This window comes from Camellia sinensis, chromosome 2 (assembly GCF_055761805.1).
Source record: "Camellia sinensis isolate YWXY chromosome 2, ASM5576180v1, whole genome shotgun sequence".
NCBI classification, from domain to species: Eukaryota; Viridiplantae; Streptophyta; class Magnoliopsida; order Ericales; family Theaceae; genus Camellia; species Camellia sinensis.
This window is the reverse complement of record NC_138962.1, coordinates 177017021-177037178: the sequence shown is the minus strand read 5'-3', so window position 1 is coordinate 177037178 and position 20158 is coordinate 177017021. Positions and strand designations below refer to the sequence as shown.

Sequence of the window (20158 nt, the reverse complement as noted above, 5' to 3'; positions counted from 1 at the left end):
TAGAATCATAATAATAATTTAAATTGTTTATCTCGTAAATCTCACAATGAATAACATTTGTGCAAAAAATCGGCTTCATCAAATATCGATGAACACGTGATCAAATCACTTTTGTTTTATAGAAAAAAAAGGTTTAAATTTAAACTCACAATTATTGTTCATTTTAATTAATTTATTCATGTATATAGTAATATTCAATGAAATTAATTTTATATAACTCATTTAAATTGTTGGAATTACAAGATGAACAGTTTAGATTATCATTATGGCTCTAAAATGGAACTCAAAAAATAAAATATGGAAGAGTATGATGGATAAGAGTATGGAGATGAGTCATTCCCCAACCCATCACCGTGCTGTGAGGTTGTTGGGCTTTGTTTGTCGAGTAGATTATTTGAAGAAAAAAAAAATCAAATTAATTAGATATTTGAAACTCCAAAAAAAGGTTTTCTGTTTTAAAAAAAATAATGATTAATATAATTTTAATAATATTTTCCAAATTAATTAGCGTTTTATTATAAGATTGTATTTATCTTATTGATCTCATTTTTTATACGTAGATATCCTATATCCTAATTTTTAGCTTGAATTTTGTATAAAATTATTAATAACTAATTTAAATTCATTCTATATTCTATAAAATATTCATTACATCTCAACCAAATATAACAATTATGTTTATTTTTTACTTAATATGATTTTAAATTTAAGTAAAAAAATCTTAATTTAAATTTAAATCTAATAAAAAATAAAAACGCACTAACACATAATTAACACACTACTATGAGTATAGATTATTTCCATTGAACCATGCCCTTCGAGTTTGTGGGCTCATCGCATGTCATATTTTGATTATTCGAATTGTTTATCTTTCATACCATAATATGCACGTTATTTATAAAAAAATAAAATAAGTAAATCTAATAATCATAATCACATTACACATTATGATTTCAAAAAATAAACGATTCGAATAATCAAAGTGAAACTTACGAGCCCAAACAATGCGTTTTAATGACAGAGTAGACTCGAAACAAGATGAACCCAAGGAGATCTTACAAATTAAGGGCTCTTTTGGGAAGATGGCCAAAAGCCAAATTTTAACTTTTAACCTATTTTGGGTCATATCACCTTTCTATATTTTTTTAAACCTTTTTTTTTTAAATAAAAAAAAAAAGGTCAAAAAATCAACTTTTAATCAACTTCCCCAACTAACAATAAATGTTACACTGAAAAATAATTGCACTATCGGTAAAAAACAATTGGTATAATTCTGATACATAGAAAGAAATTAGAGTACCTTTAAATGACTCTTTAAATTAGATTTGTTAGCTATTATAAGTAATGTAATGCTCCCAAATTGCTACAATAATTCTAATTCTTATAACAGAATATTAATAGAAATATTATGTTTTCATTCTTCAGAGTTCGTATTACAAAAGGTGAACACATGTAGTATACATTCATTAATGTTCATCCTGAATCTATAGCATGTACTACCAATTAATAATCACAAAATAAATGCCCTATGAGCTTACACTTTTCCAAGACATTACTTGGTTACAGCAAAAGAGTCTTAACTCAATTACAACTTAGCCCTTGGCTATACAAAATAAATAAACAAAAGGAAGCTCTTGCTCCAAGTCTCCCCGAACTACTGTCTCGACAGAGGCATGTCTCCAACACCTGAAAATGGTTCCCAATAAGGGTAAGCCAAAGCCCAGTAAAAACATACTAACACAATATATAGGAATTAACAAGATATAAATATGATGCACATTTTCATTTGCCTATAACAAAATCTTTATAACTTTCTCCAAAACCATGGTATACCAAACTTACGTTTCATTTCTTTCATTTGGGTTTAATAGATACATCCACTGCATTTAATCCACCCAACAGAGGATACACCTCATACGTTTCCAACAAATTAACATCATCACACAATACAATTACTTCTATTTTCCATTTTACGAAAATTTTGTCCGAGGGAATCGGTACCCATGTATATAAATAGTTTTCGAGATTTTCACCATGGACACACAGGCCAACTTAATTCAATAGAGTTTGATAATACTTACGTGTTCCATAAGGAACGGGTCGGGTTGATCCACGCTTCCAAAACCATTGTCCGATTGTCGAGTCCACTGAGAAACCTGCACAAGAGTTCAACGGGAAACGGGGAGTCCCCTAACGAACCCTCCGACGATCAAGTTAGAGAAGTGAGAGCGATGGGAATGTCGAGATAGAATGGTCCTAGAGAACTTAACCTTCTCCTTATCTTTGAAGCCTGCTTATATCCTTTGTTCATCATTTCCTTGTCCACTCCGAGCTGTCATGTTGGCCGAAAGTCTATGTTCTAACTTGCCTTGTTCGTGGTGAGACTATTCTGTTCCGACGTGAAGGGGCTACCATAATAAATGTTGTAGGGGACTCATTAATGGCTGTTGTGTGGTGCAATAATTCTGCAGGATCTTTGTCTGCTGATGTGGTTGGTTCTACTCTTGACAGGTGTCTAGATGCCATTGGTTCTTGGTGTAACGTTGGGTTCCAAGAAAGTTGGGCTTTAGTATTTGGATCATGGATTCGGCCATAAGTGGTGGACTAAAAACTCCTATAGGCCCACCTACGTCAGTAGTCCCCCATTCCCAAGTGTAGTTTCAGTCCAACGAAGGGAATAAGGAAAAAGACAGGGGTTGCGAGAGGTCGATGGAGAGAAGACCGACTAGAAGGTGGGCCAATCACGAGGGGTGACCAGAGTGGACGGAGTGACCACGAGGGGGGCCGACCGCGAGTGGTGACCGAGTGGACAGACCGACCGCAAAGGGGGACCGACCAAGAAGGGTGACTGAGTGGACGGACCGACCTCAAAGGGGGGCCGACCAAGAAGGGTAACCGATGGGAGGGGCTGACCGCGAGGGGGGGCAACCGCAAGTGGTGACCGAGGGGAGGTGTCGACCCCAAGGAGGGGCCGAGTGGATAGACCGACCACGAAAGGGGGTCAAGTGGATGGACCGACAACGAAGAGGGTCGACCGCGAAGGGTGACTGAGGGGAGAGGCCGATCGCAAAGGGTGACCGAGTGGAGGTGGCAGTGCACAGGGGTCGAGGAACGATGGGGCACGTAGTGATGTGAAGTAGAATAGACAGGGAAGTGGAAGAGAGTAGTGGATCGTGGGTGTACACGTGGCGTAATCTTTTAATAGGGGAGATGACGTGTTAGTAAGAAGTGAAGGGACAGGATAACATAGGACAGCGAAAAGGTAAGGGCGGGAGTTTTTCAAAAATTTTCAAACTAGCGAAGTTTAATCGCGACCCTTGGAATATAGGCAAACCGTGGGCATTTGGAGTTATTCGCTTTACCTGCCTTTTTGCCAAAAACCAACACATCCATGAGGTGAACGCATTTGTCTCGTGTGACACACCTCTGCAACACTTTTCGAACTTCCTTGTGCCAACGTCCGAAACAATACGTAGACACGTAGGAGAGATGGCCCGAGAGGAAATGCCAGCTGCAAGGCTTGACTTGTTGGGTGATGATGACGCGGTGGAATTGGCAGAACAGTATCGGGTGGAGGGAAGGGAGGGGAGCGGAGGGGAGGAGAGTGGAGCTGGTCAAGCGGTGCGGGCTCATCCGACGATGATGATTGCGGCCATGAAACCCATTAGCCAAGTGGAGCCGGACCACTAGCACACCAAGCCAGACAGATCCACGTTTACGGTGGAGGAGTTGGAGGGGGTACGGAGGAAGTACCAAATTCTCGTGGAAATAGGTTTGAGGCTACCCACGTCCAAGGAGAGGGCGTCGGATGTACGGTTGGACGAGTTCAGCCTATACTAGGAGGCGCTGCGGGAGGGTCTGAGGCTACCACTCCTCGAAATTATGGTAGACGTGCTCAACAGGCTAGAAGTGGCTTTAGGGCAGTTGATGCCGAATGCCTGGAAGATATTAATGACTTGTGCGAGTGCCTGGGCGTAGGCAACCGGAGGAGCGGCCATGACGGTAGAGGAATTCTTTTCCTGCTACAAGGCCTCCGGTCAGTAGGAGACATGGGTGACCTTGCAAGTTGCGGCGGGCCGGGGTCTCGTGGCGGGCTTGCCGTCCTCGGTAAAGGGGTGGAGACCAAGATGGTTTTTCATGTCAATAAATGGTGAGAGGGGAGTTTGCACAACATGGAAGGTCTCCACAAAATCGGTTAAGCTAAAGTTGGATGCAACGGCCGAAGACAAGGTGAAAAAGGTGAAGGAGTGGAGGAAGGAGAAGGGGTTGATGTGGGATGAACTGGTCTCCTCTTCAACCTTGTTTACCCTGAAATTGGGATCGCAGCCATCGGAGGAGGATCCGGCAAGGGAAGCATTAGAGGTACAGAGGAAGGTGGAGGAGGAGGAGGAGGAGGAGGAGAGGAGGTTGTTCGCCAGAGTGGACAAATATAAGGAGACACAATTGGGGCCTGCTCCTAAGCTGGTGATGAGGGAGCGGGTCCGATCGCGTCCCAAGTCGTTGGGCAATAAAGACTTAGCTGGCTTTGCCCCGCTACTGCCCCCAGTGGACCCGTTGAAGGAGAGGGGTAAGCAGGAGGTGGAGGCGGTTTTGAAGAAGTCAAGGAAGAAGAGGAGGGAAAAGAGACCCCTACCTTGAAAAAGATGAAGGTTAGGAGGGAGACTGCCCCTATAGTGGAGAAGATGAAGGAGGGAAATGTGGAGGTAGCTGCAGAAAAAGAGACCGCCCAAGTACTGAAGGAGGACAAGGGTCCAAGCGCCCAAGTACTGAGCGAACACTTGGGCTCCAGTCTTCAGATGGCGACGATGGTGGTACCTGCCCTAGAAATAACCCCCAGTCCCAGTGAAGGGAAGACTGGGACCAGCAAACCAAAGGGAGTACCGTGCTGGTGCAAAGCTACTCAGCGGAACGAGCTAGTGCCGAGCTTCTCACAACCAAGTCAGAGCTGGAAGCGGAGCGCCACAAGGCGATATCGCTTGAGTTCGAGTTAGTGGGTGAGAAGAAGAAGCTAGAGGAAGCCCAGCAAGCTTGCACCACCCGCCAACGAGAGGTGGGAGGAGGCCATGACCAATAATGAAGATCTGCGGGATCAGGTGATGAAGGGCAAGGAAGAGGCCGATAGTCGGATTGTGGCATTAGAGAAAGCCTTGGCGGAAGAGAGGGCGAAACTGGTATCTGAGAGGGCGGCGTACCCCGACCTGTGCGTGGCGGCCGTAGAGCAATTCAACGGGTTCACCGACTTCCAGATGGCCATAGATGCCACTATCGCCAGCAGCCTGGCTAGAAAGGGGAATGGGGGGGTTGGGCCGTCGAGAGCGGCCACTGGAGGCAGAAGCGAAGAGGAAGTTATCCAGAGCTTCCAGCGGTCTGACTTCTACAAGCATGAAATGAGCGAGTTCTGGGACAACGGCTGGATGACCTTCAAGCATAAGGCGGAGGAGCTGTTCCCAGACGTGGATTTCAGCTTGGCGAAGGTAGGTGAAGATGACGTCGCCTAAACCCCCCTAGACAAAGGTATTGAAAGGGAGGACCTTGCCTCTAGCGAGGATGAGTGAACTGGCAATTGAGTGTAATAACCTTACTTTTGTTATTTTGTTTTGTGTTTGTTTATTTTTTTTTTTGTTTTTATGTGTAATTTATGTAGCAAATTGTATGTAATTGTAAGTTTGTAAATAAAATAACAAGTTTTCCTTTGTCCTAATGTTGTTGGTATTTCTTTTTGAATGGTAAACTTGGAATAATGAAAATGACCGAGCAGAATTCGGTAAAAGATGGGTGTGAAAGTGAGACTTGTACGTGAGTTGCGAATTTTGCTAGTAAATTGCGATATAAAAAGTTTAAAAATGGGTAACCAAAGCATGACGTAAAAGATGTTAAAAATGAAAGATCGGCTTGGACGACTATAGGCCTGGATTTCAACTAAACTAAAAATGTAAAATATGTGAAAAAATGGTGTAGCACGGACCTGGATTTTAACTAAGTGTAGCAACCATGTTGTAACATTAAATTACGAAAATGGACCGGCCAAATTCTTTATCCGAGTTCTGACTAAGACTGGGAAAGCTCTACCATGTTGAAGCTTTAATTAACTTAGTTTGGTCGAGCTCTTCGTGCTTAGTCTGGCTAAGGCGTAATTAACTCAGTCTGGCTGAGCTCTTTGTGTTCAGTCTGGCTGAGGCTTAATTAACTCAGTCTGGCTGAGCTCTTCGTGCTCAGTCTAGCTGAGGCTTAATTAACTCAGTCTAGATGAGCTTTTCGTGCTCAGTTTGGCTGAGGCTTTATGTCACGACCCAAACCCGGCCCTATGGGTTTAGCACCGTAACCGGCCAGTAATCCGAGATTACCGAAGGCCTGCTTAACAGTAATACAATAAAACAGAGTACAGGGCCTGGCGGAAGCCAATACAGTAAATAAACAATGTCCAATGAGCTGTGACAGTCTGTATGCAAAAAGACTTTCATACATATATACGTAAACGTAAACAGTACAGAACAGTATGTACAATATTAACATTCATTCAGAATAGGGACTCAATCCCTTATAGAGTAGTACAGTACAGTGCTATCAGTCTATACAGTTCACAAAACAGGTACAGAGACAGAAGGGGGAAATAAAAGACCCCTAAGCCATAGCATGGCAGACTTGGAATCTCGCAGTGAGGCACATAGGTTGGCTTGACAAAACAGGAGTCTACTCCGACGCTTCTAGCCGCGTTCTGGTGCCTGTACACCTACATATATATATGAGCAGTGAGCTAAAGCCCAGTGAATAACATTAATGCGTAAAGGGGTTAAGAATGAATGTCCTTACAGTAATGAAAACAGTTCATTAAATCAGTATTTCAGTCGTTCAGTCGGTACAGTCATATGTGGTACATCCGTTAGCATAACAGTACAGTAAACAGTAGGTTTTAAAAGACCGAACAGTAGTGATGGCCATCAGTCAGTAAACAGTAGTGGTTCGAGGGAACCGACAGAGATCTCTGTAACAGTATCAGTAAACAGTAGGTGCTAAGGATGCCACAATACAGTTCAGAATATAGGACATACATTCATTCAGTTAACAGTAATCAGTTCAGAAAGCAGTACAGTTCAGTTGTTCAGAAAATAATCATTTTTGAACTTATCTTTACACAATCGTTACTCACAGAGTTCTGGGCTACAGTAAGCTAGAGCGCGTCTTCAGAAAGCCAATCCTACACAGTTAACAGATTGAACACACACTAAGCTACACAATCGGAAGAGATAATAATTTAACCCCTAATATGCCTCGGTGTGTTCTACATCTATATCCTCATTAAGATGCTATAAACTAGGCCTAACAATGCCTAGGATGAGATGAGGATGTAAAGATGCACTTGAAAAAGCATTTTCAGAATTTTCGGAAAACAGGGGTCACGCTCGAGCCTAAGTTACTCCGCTCGAGCGGACATGCAGACAAAGGTTTTCGCTCGAGCGTAGACTTACCCGCTCGAGCGTTCTGCAAAACAGTCAAAAGTGCTGGGTAGGCGAAAATCACGCTCGATTGGGCGCCCGACACCCGCTCGAGCATGAGACACAATGTCCCGCTCGAGCGTCAATTATTCCGCTCGAGCGGACTTCAAAACAGAACAAAAATGCTGGGAGCACGATTTCCATGCTCGAGCGCCAGTCACCCCGCTCGAGCGTGAGTCCAAATTCTGGAAATTCCAGATTTGAACCTCAAGCTCAAAACCAAGTTTTAAACCACAAATTTCGATCCTCTTGGGCCAATTTTCCAGAAAGCACATCAAAACTCATAGTTTAACATGATTCAAAGCTCAATTTGCAAAATCAAAGCCCAAGGGTGTTTCAAATAAATCCAATTCAAACCAATTTCCATGAATATGAAGAACATGCAAACATGCATGAATTCAAACCAACTCAAAGCTTCAATTTGATGCTCTAAGGAGCCAATTGTTCCAAAAACAAGATGAAAACATGGACTTAACATAACCATGAGCATGCATGTGACAATTCTCTATGGAATCAACTCAAAATTGAACAATTCAAACATGCATGCATGAAATGAGTTCTAATTCAACATGTGAAGCTATTTCATGCCTTAATCCACTAAATTTGACAAGAACCATGCAAGGACAAGTTCAATTCACAAACAAGAGGGTAATCACACTACCTTAGGTCTTGTATTCAAGGTCTAGGAGCTCAATTTGCCAATTTACTCTTCAATTCTTCAAGTCTACAAGCAATTACCACGGAGGAACTCACTTCCTCACACTCTAACTCTCTTGGTTGGCAAGAACAAGGGAAATGAACTGATGAATTGTGTTGATTCAATGTGTATACAAGTCTCAAAGGGTGTGAGGTAGTGGCCACTAGGAGGGCAAGGTTGTAATTAAGTCAAATTGTGCAATTTAACTCATTTTAACCTAATTTAATCATACCTAATCAGTTTTCAGATGAATATACCATAAAATCACATTAATTCTAAGGATCACAAATCATCAATCAATTTCGGATTCGGCTGCCGATAAGGCCTTCAATTTGCAATTTAAATATAAAAACATGAACAGATAATCAAACAGTCAAACAGATAGAATTACAATTCAAACAGATACATTCAATCAATCAGTTTCAGATTTCAGTCAGTCAGTTCAGTAGTTCATTCAGTTCACTTATCAGTCATAATCAGTTCGGTTTAACGGTAATCAGTAGTTATTCGGTAATCAGTGACGAGGGTTGTTACACTTTAATTAACTCAGTGCAACAAGTCGTTATCGAAACACAACGCAGATAATTAAAGATATAAAATCATTGTTATTGAAGGCATAGCCTGTTGGTCACAAACTTACACCATGTATGAAAAGGACAAAAACAACCAAGTGTGCAGATTGTCAAAAAGAACATACAACAATTGATCAATACAAGAATAGGACATGGCACTTTACTGGAAATAATGCTTCAAGTGGTCAACGTTCCACGGGTGGGGGAGGTCTCGACCTTCCATATCCTAGAGTCGGTAAGTGCCCGGGTGAGGTCTGGCTTTAACAATGTAAGGTCTTTTCCACTTGGCTGCCAGCTTGCCTTCAGCAGGATTTTTGGTGGCAAGGGTTGTTTCGCGCAAAACTAGGTCCCCAACCGCGAACTCCCTCAGTCGGACTTTGCGGTTGTAGTATGTTCGCATTTTCTGTTGATATAAGGTCCGTCTGACGGTAGTGGTCTCTCGGAGCTCTTCAATTAGGTCTAAGTCAGCCCGACGCAATTCTTCGATTAGTTCTGGATTCAGGTGCAAAAACCCTCGGGGTTGGCAGGCCGATTTCTACTAGGATGACCGCCTCAGCACCGTATGTTAAGCAAAAAAGGGTCTCCCCAGTGGGGGTTTGGGCGGTAGTGCGGTAGGCCCAGAGTACGTTTGGTAATTCCTCAGCCCAGAGTCCCTTGGCGGCTTCCAACTTAGTTTTGATGATCTTCAGGAGAGAACGGTTAGTAACCTCAACTTGCCCATTGGCTTGGGGATGGCCTAGGGAAGAGAAACATGGCTGAATGTGAAGCTCTGCACAGAATTTCCTAAACTTGGCATTGTCGAATTGCTTGCCGTTGTCTGAGACGATGGCTTGAGGGATTCCAAATCGGCATACGATCGACTGCCAGACGAATCTGGTTGTGTTCCATTCGGTGATTGTGGCGAGGGGTTCCGCTTCTACCCATTTAGTGAAGTAGTCAATGGCAACGATAACGAATTTGGTTTGGCCCTTACCGATTGGCAATGGGCCGACTAAATCGATCCCCCATTTGGCGAATGGGTAGGGGATGCTAAATGTGATCAGTTCTGTAGGAGGAGCATGGGGGATGTTGGCAAAGCGCTGGCATTTATCACATTTAAGCACGAATTCAGTGGCATCTTGGTTGAGAGTAGGCCAGAAGTAACCGGTGAGAAGTATTTTATGGGCTAGTGACCTGGCACCCGAATGATTACCACATACACCCTCGTGGACTTCCCTCATCACGTAGGTCGCTTGAGCAGGATTGAGGCATCTGAGGTATGGTCTTGAAAATCCACGTTTGTACATGAGGCCACTGATGAGGATGTAATTGGACGATCGGGCCCTGACTTTGGCAGCCTGCTGTTTGTCGTCTAGCAACTCCCCACTGGTCAAAAATAGAAGGATGTCCGCCGCCCAGGGGATAGGTTCATTTTGGAGGAAGTGGACCTCCTGCTGGTTTGGCAAAATAGCTGAGTGGGCCAGGTATTCAAGACAAACGCCACGGCCGAGGTCTAACTAGTCGGCCGAAGCTAATTGAGTCATTTCATGTGCCATAGAGTTTTCTGACTGAGGGATGTGTTTGATATGAAAAGTATTGAAAAGGTGAACAAGGGGGAGTGCAATATCCCTGTGAGCTCGCATTGTGTCTTCCTTTGCGTCGAATTCCCCTGTAATTTGTCCGACGATTAGTTGAGAATCGCTGAACACCTGGATATAGCTTACACCAATGTCTCTAGCTAGGCGAAGACCTGCTATCAAGGCCTCATATTTTGCCTCATTATTGCTTGCGTCGAATAAGAAATGGTGAGCACACTTGAAATAACCATCCTCGGGGGCGGTGAGGATGAGACCAGCCCCACTGCCTTCTTTGCGGGATGATCCATCGACATTGAGGGTCCAAGAGTGGGGATATTCTGCCTCAGTGTTAAATTGCCTGTTTGGGGGGGGCCGCGGTTTGAGTGGGATTAGTGAATTCCAAGATAAAATCGGCAACAGCCTGTCCTTTAATCGCTGTTCGAGGTCGGTAGGAGATTTCAAATTGGCTGAGCTCGACAGACCATTGCATAAGTCTGCCGGACAACTCTGGTTGTTGCATTATCTTCTTTAAAGGTTGGTCAGTGAGGACCACTGTGGAGTGAGCTTGGAAGTAAGGTCGGAGTCGTCTTGAGGCTATGACCAAGTCCAGGGCCATTTTTTCAAACAATGGAAAGTTTTGTTCTGCTCCCCTAAGAGCCCGGCTAATGTAATAAATCGGACGCTGGACCGAGCCATTCTTCTTGACGAGGGCCGCGTTGACTGCGGTGTTCGATACGGCTAAGTAGAGAAAAAAGGGCTCACCCGTGGACGCCTGAGAGAGTAGGGGGGTTGGCCATGCACTGCTTCAATTGTTGAAAGGCCTTTTCAGATTCGGTTGTCCACTCAAAAGCCTGCCGAAGGACTTTAAAAAAGGGAAAGCACTTGTCTGTTGTGCGGGAAATAAAACGGTTGAGGACGGCGACTCTGCCAGTAAGCCTTTCAGGGCTTTTTTACCTGTTGGTTTCTTGGAGATCAAGGGCTATCTTAGTGAATGAGGTGCTCTATATCCAATGTTTGAATTCAAGTCTTACCACCGTGTGATGCAGTTACCCTTACCCCTATTCCCTGTTTGTGAAAAAAAGAAAAGAACAGAAAAGAAAGTACATATTGTTTTCTTTTTGACTTGCTTCAATGTGGAAGCTTATTTATTGGAAACATGGATCCATGTAGCTGACGGCCTATTAATAGTGATTAAGCTTGTCAATCATCATAAGATGATATTAAGTTCATGGTTTTGACGCCTAATTTTATGCAAAAAAATTATAAAAAGTGCTCGTATCCCTGTCTTTTTGTATCTTCTAAAGATGGTTAAGTTTCTAGTTTAGCAAGACCCAAGTGGTTATGATCATATGGAACCTGCCATATTTATCTGATTTGTTTAGGTTGTCTTCGATTGATATAGAGATTTTAGTTGTTTTGGTGGAATTCCCTTTTATTTAACATTTGCATTTGCTATTCCAATTTCAGGTTGTTACTTCGGATATGCTGAAGTTCATGCAGGAACTTCGGAAGATACTGTATTGATTATTGTGATAACCCCTGAATGCAACGTGGAGTGGTTTTCATAAGGCCTTTTTGGTTCATTCTCTCTCTTTCAAGTGGCAAAATATTGCTTATGTTGGTTGTTTTCTACAATGATAACAGCTTTACAGCTTGGTCTAACTACAGGTTGTTACAGTTGGTGTTGTTGGAGGGTCTGACCCTATTAAGGTATTAGAGTAGCTTGGGAACTCAGGTATGCTGCAATGGCTTGTAGAATTTGGAAAGTTTTTGGTGTCTTTAGTTGTGTTTATGTGCGACTAGATCATTGTAGTTTGTCCAAAACCAAACCTCATGTTTCAAGTTCGTTCATGTGGTAATAAGATGCAGTTTTTTCTTCATCGTGAATTAATTAGTTTTCAAAGGTTTCATTTCTTCATAAGCAATTACATGTTATAGATAGAATTTATAAGTGTCAATCTGTTTTAATTTTTTTTATTTATTAGGCTTTGGTAGATTTAGGAAGTAATAGAGGGGATTGTGTTGGTGCTTTGTTTCTTGGATCTTGCTTACTTTTTAAGTGATTTGGTTTTCTAGGATTTGCATTTTTTATCCATGACCTATTGTCCAAAAATTTGGGATATAATAAGGTGCTGAGTGTGAATATTGTTTGCTAATTATTCTTTGATGTGCATGTCAATTGTTTAAGAGAAATCTCAAAGTTGAAAAAATTAGTTGATATTTATTACCCCATACTAGTAGGAAACACCACTTGGGAAACATCTTACTTCATAGAAACATTAATGGAGAATGCCAATGTGTATTCTAATCAGTTTGTAAATCTGTCTCAGATTAGGTAAAAAACTTTTACTCCGAAAATTTCAAGTAAAATTATGGAAAATTCAATTACCTTGTGTTGGCTTTGATTGATTTTCTAAAAATTGAGTTTTTTTTTTTTTTTAGTCAAAAATTTAAATATTTTAAGTTATGTGCATCTAAAAAATAAAAAATAAAAAATATTAAAATTTTTGACTAAAAACAAAAAAACACAGAAAATAAAAAACACTGAAACCAAACGAGGTATTGTTTCTTGTGAACTGTATGTTCTTGCCTTGTGGTTGATCACATTGTTTATATGATTTGATGCAATATAAACTTTACTGCTCCATTTTCTTCAAGCTTTCCGTTTTAGTCTTATTTGTATTCCTACATTCTATCTTTCAACAGTTCTTTAGAAGTAATATTGTGGCTAACTGCTTGACATTTTACTCCATGTTCGCTATATGTGCAGTTATAAATGACTATGACTATGTATGTGCAGAAAATGGTCTTGTGGCCTATAAGGATGGGAAGCTCATTGGGACCCAGGTATTGTCTAAATTTATACCCAAAATTATTTGTCTCAAGTCCAAGATTCAAATGATACTTTTATAAATATGTTGACAATGATTCACACTGTTCTTATGAACAACTAAGGTCTTGAATATTTTAGACATAATTATACAACATATAGGAAAATTGGGTTTATAATTTGGCCTTTTCAATGGAAAATGCTATGCCTTGATACAACAGATTCTTTAGGTTCTCTTCTGAGCCATTTTAGGTCTGAAAAAGGTAGAGAAACAATAAATATTTGCTAACATTTCCAATATTGTTTAAATTAAATCTGCCAATTCATCTCTTTGAACAACTTAAAGTTCCTGAGCAGTGGATTGTAATTTTAATATGTTTTGCAGAAGGTTGTAGTTGCCTTCAGCCATATTTATACACTTAGGGTCCACTTTGTTATCTTTTCCATTTTTTGTTCTTTTGCTTACTTTTATTTTATTTATTTATTTATTCTTTAATTTCTTTCTGGATTCGTAATTCTGCAGAGCTTGAGATCATATCTTGGAGAAGAAAAACTTAAGGTTAGACCCTTCTCCTGCTCTTTGCTAAATCCTAAGTAGGCACAGTAACTCACTAAGCAACTGCATTGTTATAAATTATTAATTTGCAAAAAGCCAAGTCCCCGAGAGGACACTCTAGTAGCTTAGAAATGACCCAAGTTCGAATTTCTTTATAACTTACCTGTCCAAAAAAAAAAAAAAAGAAGAGTAATTTGCAAGAACCCACAGGGACCATAAAATTAGAAAAGTTAGGATCATATATTTATTACACTATCAAGGGTAGAAACAATAAAATATGCCCCTATCTATATCCTTCAGTAAGATTACAGATCAACATGCTTTTCGGAAACATCCATTTTTTCCAAGTTGTTTATAAATTTTTTGATTTTTTTTTTTTTTGTTGTTGTTGTTGTCAAAGTCAGTTTAGGTATAAAAAGTTATGTTGTGACCATTGGATGGTAGGCTTCGTCTATATATGTAAAAACATTTATAGTACATTATTAGTTTATGGATATGACATTTTTAAATGATTTGCAGGAATTTATTAATTTTACACTGCATTACATTGCCGACTTAGATATTCCAATAAAGAGGTTTGTGAAGTGCAAGCACGAGTTGCAATTATCCATATATGTTAAGCTTGTGAGTCCGTTTCTTATTCAACTTCTTCTTTAGAGGAACATTTATAGAGATCTGAAGCGGGATGCTCAATGTATCACCAATAGGCCGAAACTGCAGCCAGGAAGAACGAGATGAGTTTGGAAAGTATGACAAGGTACAATATCTTAAATTGTGATTAAGATTAAGTTCAAAACTTGGGTCTCTATAAGAAACACAGTTGATGTTGGACCTCTTGAAAATTACTCCACTGAAATTATATTCAGGTTCTGAACATATGCCCTAAAGATGTTGTTGTGCACTGCAAAATTTGCTCACCTTAACCTCTTCTTTTCCTTTGGGGGACAAATAAGTTTTGATGTGAGTGAATGTTATTCCTGGTTTATGCTTTGATGATTCTTACGCTGATAAAATAAATGATAATAAGTCGTTGCAGTTAAATTTATGTTTAGACGTAATGCCTGCATGTTTTAACATGTTTTCCCTCAAGGTTGGGACAAGACTTATTGCTTGAGATATGTGGATGATTTTCATGAAATCCACTTCTTTGGAGACAGAACTTACAAGGTAACAATTTTATCTTCTCTCTTCAGTTTGGTTATTCCCTTCCTTTTTTGGTAGTTGCCATTTGACACTAACTTGTTATTGAAAGTTCAATTCCCTGTAGTGATGTCTTGTGTTGTATTAGTTCATTTTTTATTTTGCTGACTAGTTTTTGGTACACTGTTGGGACTAAACGTAGGGCTTGGATGTTGCTTGAATATGGAAAAAATGACCATGAGATATATGAATCAAAGTGAACCATGGGGCACACAGGTCTGCTCTATATTTCAGCTTATTTTTGCAGTTCAATACACCATGGAGTTCTCCATTGCCATAGCACCTAGAGAACCAAATGCATTGTTAATATGGTTCCATTTGCAAAGAAATCTAAAATCTTCAATCAAGTCAATTCATTTTGTTTTCAACAGCATCCACATGCATCTATTTCATTTGTTGCAGTTGGATAATTACCAAAGAAAATGGATCCATCAACAAAAGAAATAAAATTGATGATATTTTCTTATAATGTTCCGAATGATTTTGTACATAAAACAGGCTGTACTTGTTTTAAATGCTATGGAAAACAAAATGGATTAAATATTGCAAGTTGAGATGGAATAGTTTCATTTTCATTGAGTACCCAAATGCTTTTTAAATGGATATCAATATCAATGCTCTCTTTTGCCATTTTAATTTTATAATCATGGTAATGTGAACTTTTTTCATGTTCTATTCCCAGTTACCAGTCCTGAGGATACTGTAAAGCAGTGTACAGCTCTCTTCCTAAGCAAGCAGGTTTAATGGTCCCTGTGGTTATTTCTACTTTGTTGCCTTCAATTATTTGCCATTTGTAATTTATAGATATAAGAATGATAGGTAGCAGAAATATCTGTTTGAATCTGTAATTCCCTTAACAAGCTACATTTTTGTATTCAAGTGACAGCTATTTTCACATTGCCCGTGTTCATTAGAGGTTCAATCTGTTATTTGAATGAGATCACAGAGATTGATAGACATAGCCAATATTTTTGTATGAAATAAGAATCCAATTATTTGCATTCAGCTTGTTAAAGCCCAAATGTCACTTGAGATTTCTTTCATACGCATTACTATCTCTTTACCTTTTCTTTTCTGTTTTCCTGTTTTGTCTTGGATATCTTAGTAAAGCAATTTATTCTGGCAGTGGAATAAAATTTTGGGAATTATGCAGGTTTTCTTCTAAGTAATGATGATCATTACTGAAATTGATGCAACATCATAAAAGAATAAATTTTCTAACAACTAGATTGTTTTGTGTATTTAAATTCCCAAATGAAAATACCACAAACTCTAATCCTCAAGTAACAATTAGATTCACTTTGCAATAATCTAACATATCCTTCTTGTTTCCTCTTCCTTCCTATGATCAGGTTGACGTTTACTAGTTCAGCAACCCAATATTTTTCCTCAGCATAAGTTGGGCGTGTTACTGCATCAATTGCAAGATTACCTGGTACGCCTACTATCTTCTTGTGGTTTTGTTGCATTATTTTTTGTTGTCATTTCGGACCCTTAACACCACATTTTCCTGCAATAGAATATCATCACATGTTTGGTTCTGTTAACCTTTTCTGTTGTCTATTTTACCTTCTAGAAAATATAGAAACTTGTTTGGGAAACTGTTTTCAGAAAAATTTTCTAAAAGCAACCCACATTCTGGGAAACACCCAAAAAATTGTTTTTTAATGTTTGAAAATTATTTTTTTTACCAAAATGAAAACGAAATAAAAATGATGGGTATTTTAAAACTTTTTGTTGTTTTTGCTTCTGACAAGACAAAAAACCTCTATTGTTAAAATCGTACGATTCGATTTGATTCAGTGAGTAATCGATACGAACAGGTTGTGTGAATCGCAAATAGTTATGAATTGTAGATGAATCGGTGAACCGAATCGTTGAATCGTGAATTGTTAAAATCGATGTTTGGCTTTGTTTTTCTTTTTTTATTGTTAGAAAAGGATTCACACAACCCTTTTAAGGTCTTTTGGATTACTATTTGTCATCTTTTAAATTTCTCCCTCCCAATTTACTCTAAAATACTCGAACCTTAGCCCAAAAAAAAGATTTTCTCTCTCTACAATATTCTAGGCTTACACTTAGTTGCACGAAGCGGGAGCGGAGGCGGGAGCGGGGGCGGGAGCGGGAGCGGAGAAGCGTGAGCCGATAGAAGTTTCTTAGGTTGGGAGCGCCTCGGGGAGCGGTAATATATATATATATATATATATTTTAATACACATTAGAAGTTTTTTTTATAAATATTTTTATTTTAATACACATTAATTATTTTTTATTTATTATATTTTTTAAATAATGTGTTATTGTTAATTTTTTTTAATTTTATTTTACACATATTTATTTGTGTTTTTTTATTAATATGTATAATATATACTCATATATATATATATATATATATTATATTTATATGTGTTAATGTTTTTATTTATATATATATATTATAAAGATTATATATATTAATATTTTTATTTTTTTAATTAATGTTTTTTTATTACATATATTAAATAATAATGTGTTAATATATATATATATATATATATTTTAAATATATATATTTATATAAAGATATATGTTTTATCTTATATAATATATATATATATATATTTTGAACCAGATCTTATATAATATATATAAAGATATATGTTTTATACTTATATATATTCGAATCTTATATATCAGGTGAGAGAGAGAGCATGAGTGAGAGAAGGCAAAGACGGAGGAGACGATGCCGATCTGCGAGAGCGAGCGAGAGAGACGAACTTCGAGAGAGAGACGAACTGCGAGAGAGAGAGACGAAAGATGATCTGCCATAGAGAGACGATCTGCCAGAGAAGATCTGCGAGAGCGAGAGAGAGAGAGAGACGATCTGCCAGAGAGAGAAACGAAGCAAAGAAGCAGGACGATCTGACCTTCAGGTACTTCACCTTCTTTCTCCCCTCTCTCCTTGTTGACCAACAAGTTAGGGTTTTTGTTCACAGCCACCAACGATCCCATCTTGGACAGGATCGCGTTTCTCTCTCTACAGAAACGCGATTCTTACACGTTTCTTTCTAAGAACCGCGGAATCGCGTTTCTTACGAAGATTCGTGTCTTGGTTGCACGATTCCTGCAACTAAGGGCTTACATATTCAATTTTATCTAAGTACTTACATTTACAAAATGAATTTTTTAAACTCATCAAGTGAGATTTAAAAAAAAAAATAAAATTGAAGTTGATTTTTTAACTTTGTAAAAAGTTAAAAAACATTGTTGTTGAGTTATTATTACTTGGAAATTGAAAATTTGTCTTTGTTTGCTTTCTTTATTAAGAATAGTTGATAATAAATAGTATCTAAAAGGGAAAATGTGAATTAGTAAATATGGGAACCCGTGTTAACTTTTTACTTAGACCACATGATCATCATTTAAAACAATATTTTCATTGATTTAAGTCTAAATATTTCATAAATAGTAGATATATTTAATATTTAAGTGTGTAGATATATTTTTCTATGTAATTTAAAAAAGGTGACTGAATTTTTACGATTCACGATTTGATTCAATTCGCGATGCAGTACAATCCCATTTTGATTCTCGATTCGATCGCGATTTGACTATGCAAAAACCTAAAATGTAGAAAATAAAAACACTAACAAACAGGTAAACACTGCAATTCATGCCGTCATTTTTGTTAAGTAGTCAAAATTTCTCTACGTCTTTTTTCTAGTAGACTAATAAATTTTGTGTTCTGTTCTTGTTTGCATCATAAATATTTTTTCTGTCAATTAGGGCTTATTAATTGTGGTCAATTCTAATTTTATTGATTGTGGCTTATTGATTGTGGCCAAATATAATTTTATTGATTGTGGCATGTCGGTTGTAACCTGTCGATCATGGCCAAATCTAATCTCATTGATTATGGCTTATTGATTTTGGTTTGTTGATTCAGACCATAAATCATTTTTAAAAGCCTATTATGACCACATTATTATTATTATTATTATTATTATTATTATTACACGCCTAATGGGACATCTTCCTAATTTGGAATGATGACAAGAATTCAAAGGCAAGATGAAGTACAAGATGAAATGATTTGGTTTTGTAAAGATGAAATGCGTTGGCGTGAGAATAAAATTTTATATTTACAAGAAAAAATTGATTTTGGCAAAAATTTCAAACAATAAAATTTTTGACATTGTTCAAGATGTCAACATGCATGAGTTTTTAAGGCCATCTATGCCTTCTGTTATTCAAAATCTTTGTTGGATATGTGGATCATACCAAAACTTGGTTTCAATAAAATGGTTAATGAGCCAATATTGTTTGGAAAAATATGTTTAGAGATATTATACAAAGAAAGACTCATACTGTTGGAATGTTTTCTTTTTGTGGGTTTCAAATATTCAAAATCAGGTCATTGTCGATCAATCCAAATGGCCAATTATGGGCTTATATTGTTTTCCCAGTTGACCTTATGAGTCTAGATATCATATCGACAGTTGAAAAGTTTGTTGGCCATATGATACTGTCAATGATGTGAAAAGAAATTATTGTTGATTGGCGCATAATTGGTTCAAAACACCCCACACCCTCCCCCCCGACACACACACACAAAAAAAGAAGAAGGTATTTTCATAAGCCAAGTTTAAATTTTACAACTATTCAAGAATTCGAGTCATCTCATTCTTAAAGAGTTGGGAGGGCATTGTTTGCACCATAAATATTTTTTCTATCAATTATGGCCTATTGATTATGGCCAAATCTAATTTTATTAATTGTGACTTATCAATTGTGGCCAAATATAATTTTATTGCTTGTGGCCTGTCAATTGTGACCTGTCGATCATGGCCAAATCTAATCTCATTGATTATAGCTTAATGATTTTGGTCTGTCGATTCAGACCATAAATCATTTTTAAAGACCTATTATGACCACATTATTATTATTATTATTATTATTATTATTATTATTATTATGATGATGATCATCATCATGGTGCAGCTGTTTGTGACAACATGGTTAACAACAGTTTGTGGCAATATCAAGCCTATAAATAGTCTGAAGAAGGAATAAGCAAGGGATCAAGAAATCATCAAACTCATCAGAGTCTTTTCTTTATTTTTAGGAGTAGATAATCTTAATTTTTAGGAGCAGTTTTCTCTGTAATTTGTGACTTGTAGTTCTTGTAAACTTAAATAATTTATCTAGAGTTGTCTTTGTTTATTTGGATACTTCACTCTTTTGATTGTTAATTGTTCCAAAGAAGTCCTTGTAC

General features: G+C 38.2%; 2 long non-coding RNA genes across 2 annotated transcripts; both read left to right on the top strand.

The window, feature by feature from the left end:
- The first annotated feature begins 13085 nt into the window (after positions 1-13085).
- LOC145788767 (uncharacterized) lies at positions 13086-14428 on the top strand. The gene is made up of 3 exons (XR_014362105.1): positions 13086-13165; positions 13672-13707; positions 14224-14428. It is a non-coding gene; the product is annotated as an uncharacterized LOC145788767 (long non-coding RNA).
- Positions 14429-14434: 6 nt separating this feature from the next.
- On the top strand, positions 14435-15760 carry LOC114269535 (uncharacterized). Its single transcript, XR_014362106.1, has 3 exons — positions 14435-14871; positions 15047-15120; positions 15587-15760. It is a non-coding gene; the product is annotated as an uncharacterized LOC114269535 (long non-coding RNA).
- The last annotated feature ends 4398 nt before the right edge of the window (positions 15761-20158 follow it).